This window comes from Helianthus annuus, chromosome 4, assembly GCF_002127325.2.
Source record: "Helianthus annuus cultivar XRQ/B chromosome 4, HanXRQr2.0-SUNRISE, whole genome shotgun sequence".
Lineage (NCBI taxonomy): Eukaryota > Viridiplantae > Streptophyta > Magnoliopsida > Asterales > Asteraceae > Helianthus > Helianthus annuus.
In genome coordinates this window covers 53,352,062-53,360,742 of record NC_035436.2, presented here as the reverse complement: position 1 = coordinate 53,360,742, position 8,681 = coordinate 53,352,062, and the positions used below count along the sequence as shown (strand labels likewise).

At 41.3% G+C, this 8,681-nt stretch overlaps 1 long non-coding RNA gene across 1 annotated transcript; it reads left to right on the top strand.

Annotated features, from left to right (window-relative positions):
* The first annotated feature begins 355 nt into the window (after positions 1 to 355).
* On the top strand, positions 356 to 3,115 carry LOC110936694. Its single transcript, XR_002590211.2, has 3 exons — positions 356 to 605; positions 2,084 to 2,168; positions 2,888 to 3,115. It is a non-coding gene; the product is annotated as an uncharacterized LOC110936694 (long non-coding RNA).
* Positions 3,116 to 8,681: the final 5,566 nt, after the last annotated feature.

Here is an 8,681-nt window from a genome sequence, read left to right as displayed (position 1 = left end):
GAATAATATATCAGGATGCTAGTTTCAAATTATGGACTATGGGATCTGTGATTAGGCAAATTCTCACAACATGCTTATGTAAGTCGTCCAATGTAACTTGAATGAGTGGGTGAACGAAGAATAAAACTAGACGGGTTGTAGAAGAAAAGAAAGAGGTTTCGGGGACGAAACCTCCTTTAAGGGGGGTAGATTTGTAACATCCCAAAAATAAAAGACACAATAAATAATAATAAACTTAATGTGATTAAGGAATATATAGTAATATGGTACCTAAATGTGGGATTCTAAAGAATACATAGTAATATGGTACCTAAATGTGGGATCCTAAAGAATATGTAGTAATATGGTACCTAAATGTGGGATTCTAAGTTAAGATTTACAAGTTAATAAACTTAAGGGGGGAAACATGGTAAATGCCAAACTATTAGGTTAATAGTGAGAAAATCACAAAACCCACACACTGTATGTGTGTGGATCGACCAGGAACAAAGAAAAACAAGGGCTCACCCTTGTTCTCACCAATTCGCCAAATTAACAAGGGAAAATCGATGTTTACTAGTTGCATGTAGTAGGATTTCGATCATTTACCCATACCCAATCAAGTGGTAAGTCGAATTTCTGGATTTGATAAGTTGTAGAATTAGGGTTTCGACCCAATCATGAAATCATGTTATGATTTGTGTTGTATAGATGATAAGAATACCCCCTAAAGTAGAAATCATGCTCGATTTTGGTTAATTGAAAGAAAGCCTCTATAAACCCACTTTGTGAAATGTGTGTTATAAATATGAAGATTATAGGAATGATAAATATATGCAATTGATATGTAATTCAGCTTATAGTACCCGAATGCTAGTTAAACTGATGTAGATTAAGGGAATTGCAAGGATTAGATCGAGTAGTGATGACATATAGGATGAAATAGCAAGTCATGCTTTAAATACTTGTACACTATGCTTTATAGTTATAACGCACACTAGGTGTTCGATGAAATGCTTGAAAGAGTAATTATGTGTAAATTGAAACGTGATGAAATGAAAGTTGGGGTACTAAATGGATGAATGAATATGTTGAAAAGGTTGTTTCGCATATTACATTTCATATTTGGTCATAAGAGGCTGGTTATGAGATTAAGTGGGTCAAAACAGCATGAAAAGTTAGTAAATTCGTCACTTTTGACAGCCTTAGATAGTCATTTTGTAAAGACCGTATCTCATTCGTTATTAGGAGTTAGACAACGAGCCTTATATCGTTGGAAAGGTTGTTTCGCATATTACATTTAATATTTGGTCATAAGAGGCTGGTTCTGAGATTTAGTGGGTCAAAACAGCATGAAAAGTTAGTAAATTCGTTTTGACAGCAAGCTGTTTGGAAGCATTTCAGCTTCTGTGCTGATTTTGTAAAAATCATATAAAATCATAGGAATGTCCGATTGTTACGATCTTTATATGCTTAGAAAGATCTCGGAGTGTAGATCATTTCATATTTGAACATGAAGAACTGAATCAGAAGATAAATTGGTTAAAATGTGTCGTGAACAGCTGCTGCGCAGAAAGTTGCTGCACAAATTTTAGTATAAATATTCAGTAAAAATAGTTGTATTGTTATGCACACTTGTATGAATCATGAACTACTAATTTTAATAAATTATTAGTAAGTTATTTGATTGTTTTAAGTGTCTAAAACACTTACCAACTAGTTTATGCATATAATTGCACCAACGGGTCGAAACGGGTTGTTGATAGAAAATAGTAGAATGGATGTGTAAAAACCAAGGTGTTAAGAAATGGTATGAAATGTTTAACATATGAAGCAAGTTGCCTAACTTAGAAAATGTTATCATTCTAAGTATGGAATTTTGAAAGAATAACGAACATGATGTAAATACATAATTATGCATGCTAGAAGCTCATGTATGACTGTTGTGATGATGGAATGATAAATTGTTAGATTGATTAGCATTGTAGTATTATGATACATGTTGAACTCGTTAAGCGATTGACACGTGAATAGAAGTGTGATTATTGATGCGTATGATTATGTATACTAACTATTGAATGGATGTAATGGAACGAGATAATAGGAACGTGTCAAGGAGAGGTCAAGCATAGGAGGATAACGGGTCAAGATAAGGCAAGGTGACAAATACACTTATTGGAGTACTCGAGGTAAGTGAATTTCGATTCACTTTTTAGTAAGTTTAATAGATATTAATACTTATGTTTACGAAACATCATGAAAGAACATGTAATAATCAGAAGTACAAAGCCGATAATGCCTCATTATTGAAGAAGGTTGTATTTAAGCCGAAAGTAAATTGGTGGGTTTAAACGGGTCGAATTTTATGTGCATATGTTGCGTAATGTAATGAAATTCGTTATGGTTATGACCTTGGGTAAGAATTTTTAGTCATTTATGTAAGGGGAACATTTCCCGGACCATTAGGAACAAGTTTTATATGATTCGGTTGTCGGTTGGTGAATGAACGGATTGTTTCGTGTTAGTGTAGGAAATTTTATAAGTATACGTGTATGGGAATCCAAAAGGCACGTGGGTTGAATCATAGATTGTCTATACTATGTAAGGTTGTGAATGTGTCATTCTGGCATAAACCTACATGTAAACGAAGCTTGTGTATATATTCGTGATTAATTGATTGTGCGTAGGAAGGAACATTGGCATGAAATGAAGGTACGCATGTATATATATATATATATATATAAGTGTGTATATATATATATATGTATGTATGTATGATAATAAGTACGTAGGTGTGAATGTATGTGTGAATGAATGTTCAATGCTTAAGACATATGCATGAACGTTATCAAAGTGTTCGAGTATTTATGGTTACTAATGATGTGCGTTGAGTTGGAATGTAATGTAGGTATGGGATCGTTGGCTTCATGAAGAAATGGAGCTGGATTTGGATAAGAGTATTTAAGAAAGCGCTTGGACAATTCCACGACTACTTTATAGAATGCTCTACGAAATTCTATTATATAGTTTAATGTTGTATGGTATGTAAATGACTAATGGTTTGGTTGTACGTGGTGTCCACAGGTATCGCTTGGGTTTTCTCTACATTTATTGAAGTGAAGCGGACTTAGTTCGAGATGAGAGCAAGGATTGTACGGGGAAATGGTCACATAGTGTAACTCATATAGGTTTTGAAGTATTAATGTTATAAAATGTTATAAATCCGTTTTAATGAATATATGGCATTTCGCATTGAACCTTCATGTGTTTGATATGTCTATTAAAGAACGAAATTTTTGGGCTCTTGTTTTCCGCTGCGTCGTATTTTAAGTTATTACACGTTAGTCTTACAGGGAATTGTTCTTATTACGAACGGGTCATGCCCGAATTTTGTTAAATAATAGTATGATAATATTACATTTTGGAATGTGTAATTTGGGCGTAACAATTTGTTTGCTATTTGAGGTACGGTATGGGACGTATTACATAAATTGAATAGTAAGGATAATTGTTATGGAAACTTCTGGACAATCTGTTTCGCTCAGTGCCATGCCCCGATGATTCCGCCATCGGTTGGGGTGTGACAGATTGGTATCAGAGCCATAACTATAGGGAATTAGGCTAGACACGACCTAGTCCGGGTCGATGTCATAGAGACCTAGACTATAGTTAAGAACCAACAGACCAAGCGAGTAATAGCAGAACTCGCTTACACTACACTATCACCGCACTCGAATTTTCAATAATGAGAAGGCGATTTAGTCAAGATTAGGTGTGAAAACCGCAAACTCTTGACTAAATTGCTGGATCAATGCTGTTTATCAACTTATCAATGATTTCTTCATTCTTTTCAATAACGAACGCTTGTTCAGCGAGGAATTATACCAAATCAGGAGTGAAATCCGTATTTGATGAATAATCTCCTCTATTTTACTAAAATCAAGGGAAAGTTGTCAAGCCAGGGGTGAAACCCTAACCTTGCCGGCTTGCCCGTGGTTTTACCCAAAACTCTCACCAAAGCCTCGACGGACTCCAATGACCTGAACTCACGAGTATGACCTAGGAAGTGCGTGCCAAATGCCCAAGAATCGAGGCAGAGGCCGATTCCGAAAGTCGAAATGTGACGATAAGTCTATTGAGAATAGTCAAATCGCTTTGGGTAGTCGATGTCTAGTAGCCGCAGACAATCCATTTCTCGAGTTTTACGTATTTCGATTTTGAGTCAGCAGTTGCCACTCTGATAATTCGTCGATTTTATGTGTGTTATGTGTATTTATCTTTGTACATGTTTAAATTTTTGGAACATTATTCGATTTTGTTACCACTTCGATCGACACGTACAACTCGCACTTCTCTTCTATCCCGATACACTACCAAGTCGCTGCGAATCTAGGCGAAATTATGCTACGATATACGCTTATACTATACTCGACATGCTGTACGATTATACTATGCTACTCGATATACTATACGCGACCGAAATATACGAACGACACGCGAGCTTTGAATAATAGGTTTCTGTATTCTGACTGCATCTGTGATTAAATGGGTATGTGCTTCTGTGATTATGTGTCTCTGTGCTCTATGTGCCTACATGCTTACGTGCTTCTGTGATTACGTGGAACTGTGGTTATGTGCTTATGTATTTTACTTGTCTCGACGTGTTCCTAAGCTTTAGTAAGTAGTAAACGTGTGAGGTGAGATTCGATTTTGATGTGTCTGAGACCTACGACGATGTCTGTTGCAGACCATGTCGTCATCTGGACACCGAACCCCACTTACTCGCCAAGAAAAGAGAGACAGACGTCTTGCTGCTATCATCGCCAAGCAAGTAGCAAAGGCTGTTAGCGATGTCTATGAAAACGTCAGTAAATCTTCTGAGGAATCGAGAACTGAAGCCCCCAAAGATGCTACCAAGACTGTTTTTAGCTTCAAACAGTTCAAGGCATGCGGACCAAAGGAATTCACCGGAGAAGATGGCCCAACAGCTATGTTTCAATGGTTTGATTCCATCGAAGTCACTCTGCGCCTAAGCGGCTGTCCAGAAAATCTCCGTACCCTAAACGCAACCGGCGTCTTCCAGTCCCGAGCTCTAGACTGGTGGACGGCTGAGCGAAACAAACGCGGGAATGATGCAGCTTATGAGCTGACATGGAAAGAGCTGAAAGCCATTATGATGGATGAATTCTGCCCTCCCCATGAACGCCAAAAGCTGGAGGATGAGTTTTGGAACATTAAGCAGAAGGATGGAGATAACGCAGCCCTGACTGCTCGCTTTAAACAACTCAGCATCATCTGTCCCGATCAAATCAAGACGTCAGACATGGCCATCAAGAAGTACATTCGAGCTCTACCCGATTGTGTTGCCGATTTTGTTCATGCCGCGAAGACCTCATCAATTGAAGAGACCTACTTGCTTGCCGCCGAGATCAACGACAAGCGAGTAAAAGCTGGGTTCTGGGATAAGCCCTCCAAGTCTCTGCACCAAGCCACCACTACATCGACCGCCGAAACCGCCACTGCTCAACCATCCAAGTCATCATGCCGCAAGAAGAAGCACAACAACAGCAGCTCCAGCAACAAGAACTGTGCGGTCACAACCACTGCTGGTCCCCTGCAAGCCGTACTGGCTCAGCAGCAGTATCATCACCGACCAGCACCAGTTACCCAAGCGACGCCAGCTAAGCGTGCGTACACAGGTCCCCACCCGCTCTGCCCAACATGCTCATATCATCATCCGGTGGGTCTTGCCTGTCGTTTCTGCGCTCATTGCAATCTGGACGGTCATTTCACTGCCAACTGCCGCTATGGTCCCCGTAACACTGCAACTCCTGCCACTGCTCATCAAGCTCTACTCCCAGCCCCGCAAGGCCAACACGCAGCTCAGGCACCCGCGATCAATGCTCGAGTCTGCTTCGCATGTGGTGACCCTAACCACTTTGCAAACATGTGCCCGAACAGGGTTGTAAAGCAAGAGCCCCAGCAGCCTCAGCAGCAGCAACAAGCAGCATGCACTAGAACCTTCAACATCAATGCTCGTCAAGCCCAGGCTGACAACAACGTGGTAAATGGTACGTTCCTTGTGAATGGTATTTATGCATCCTGTTTGTTTTATACTGGAGCCGATAACTGCTTTGTGTCGTTTGAATTCGAGAAGCTCCTTAGTCGTAAACGCTCTTATCTCCCCTCGTCGTTCGAAGTTGAAGTCGCTACTGGAAGAACTGTCGCCGTTAATTCTGTTCTTTGTGATTGTACCCTCGAGCTCAACAATCACATCTTCCCAATCGACCTCATTCCGATGCAACTCAGAAGTTATGACATCATAGTAGGCATGGACTTTCTTCGTGAAAACCATGCTGAAGTTGTAGTGCTTCGACAAGATGATTCGATTCTCACTCGCGAATGGTGATTTACTATGTGTCTACGGTGAAACTACTTTGAAAGGTCTCAAGCTCATGTCGTGTGTCCAAGCTAGCAAGTATCTCCGCAAGGAATACAGAGCTTTCTTGGCTAACATTGTAGTAGCGGAGAAGGAAAAGAAAGAAAATGCGGTAATCCAGGTACCTGTTGTTTGCAAATTCCCCAACGTTTTCCTGACGATCTCCCAGGACTCCCGCCAAGTCGTGATATCGACTTCCGTATCGACCTCATTCCTGGAGCTAACCCCGTAGCCAAAGCTCCTTACCGACTAGCGCCGTCCGAAATGAGTGAACTCTCGAACCAACTCCAGGAATTACTTGAAAAAGGCTTTATTCGCATGAGCACCTCTCCTTGGGGCGCACCAGTCCTCTTCGTTAAAAAGAAGGATGGGTCGTTCAGGATGTGTATCGATTACCGAGAATTGAATAAGTTGACCATCAAGAACCGCTATCCCCTACCTCGCATCGACGATTTGTTTGATCAACTACAAGGTGCTACGTGTTTCTCGAAGATCGATCTACGCGCAGGCTATCATCAGTTACGCATTCAGGAAGAAGATATACCCAATACCGCTTTTCGCACTCGTTACGGCCACTATGAGTTCGTCGTTGTGCCTTTTGGTTTAACCAACGCACCCGCGGTTTTCATGGATCTGATGAATCACGTATGTAAGCCATATCTTGACCGTTTCGTCATCGTGTTCATCGACGACGTCTTGATCTATTCCAAATTGAAAGCCGAACACGCACAACATTTGGTTCTCGAGTTACTCCAGGGGAACCAACTCTATGCCAAGTTCTCCAAGTGCGAATTCTGGTTAGAAGAGGTTCAGTTTCTGGGTCACATCGTGAATAGTCAAGGAATGTATGTCGATCCTGCAAAGATTGAAGCAGTTAAGAGTTGGATTACGCCTAAGAACCCGTCTGAAGTCCGTTCTTTTCTCAGATTAGCAGGTTATTATCGACGATTTATCGAAGGATTCTCCAAAATCACTGTGCCGCTTACCGCTCTTTCACATAAAGACAGGTCTTTTGTTTGGGGAACCGAATAAGAGTCTGCTTTCCAAACCCTCAAGCATAAGCTTTGCAATGCTCCTGTTCTCACGTTGCCCGATGGGAACGACGGTTTCATTGTCTATTATGATGCTTCTAACCTCGGTCTTGGTTGTGTTCTCATGCAACAGGACAAGGTTATAGCTTACGCTTCTCGACAGCTCAAAATCCACGAGAAGAACTATACAACCCATGATCTCGAGCTAGGCGTGGTTGTTTTTGCATTAAAGATTTGGCGACACTACCTCTATGGTACCAAGTGTACGATCTTCACCGATCACAGGAGTTTACAACACATCTTAGATCAGAAAGAACTCAATATGCGTCAACGCCGATGGGTAGAACTCCTCAACGATTACGACTGTGCGATTCGTTATCACCCAGGCAAGGCAAATGTCGTTGCCGACGCGCTCAGCAGACGGAGTTATTTGCTCAACATTCGTAATACTCAAGCCCAACACGATCTCGAAACCCTCATCCGCGAAGCCCAACATGCTTTCTTTAATGAATGCACTTTGAAGAAGGAGAGAATCTATCACGATGGAGCTCAGCTTGTAAGCAAAATCGAACGGGATCTTCTACTTTCTGGACCGAATTTCGATCCCTAAGCGGACCGAATTGTGAAAGATTTTAATGAACGAAGCTCACAAATCCCGGTATTCTATTCATCCCGGTGCCGAAAAAATGTACCAGGATCTTCGTTACAAGTACTGGTGGCCGGGCATGCAAAGGTATATCGCTCTCTATGTCGGAAGATGCCTGACTTGTGCAATGGTCAAGGCTGAACATCAAAGACCCTCTGGCTTACTCGACCAACCCCCAATCCCTATATGGAAGTGGGAGAGTATAGCTATAGATTTCATAACCAAGCTTCTACCCACGTCATCAGGTCACGACAGCATTTGGGTTGTCGTTGATCGTCTGACCAAATTAGCCCACTTTTTGCCAATACGGGAAGACTACAAGGTAGAACGATTAGCCCGAATCTACACCGACGAGATCATTTGTAATCATGGTATGCCTTGTGACATCATCCCTGACTGTGATGCTCGGTTTACGTCGCGATTATGGGAAACGTTTCAAGCAGCTCTTGGTACGACGCTTAACCTAAGTACCGCATTCCATCCTCAGACCGACGGACAAACTGAAAGAACGATCCGTACTCTTGAAGACATGCTCCGTGCGTGTGTCATAGACTTCAGTGGCAATTGGAATAAATACCTGCCGCTA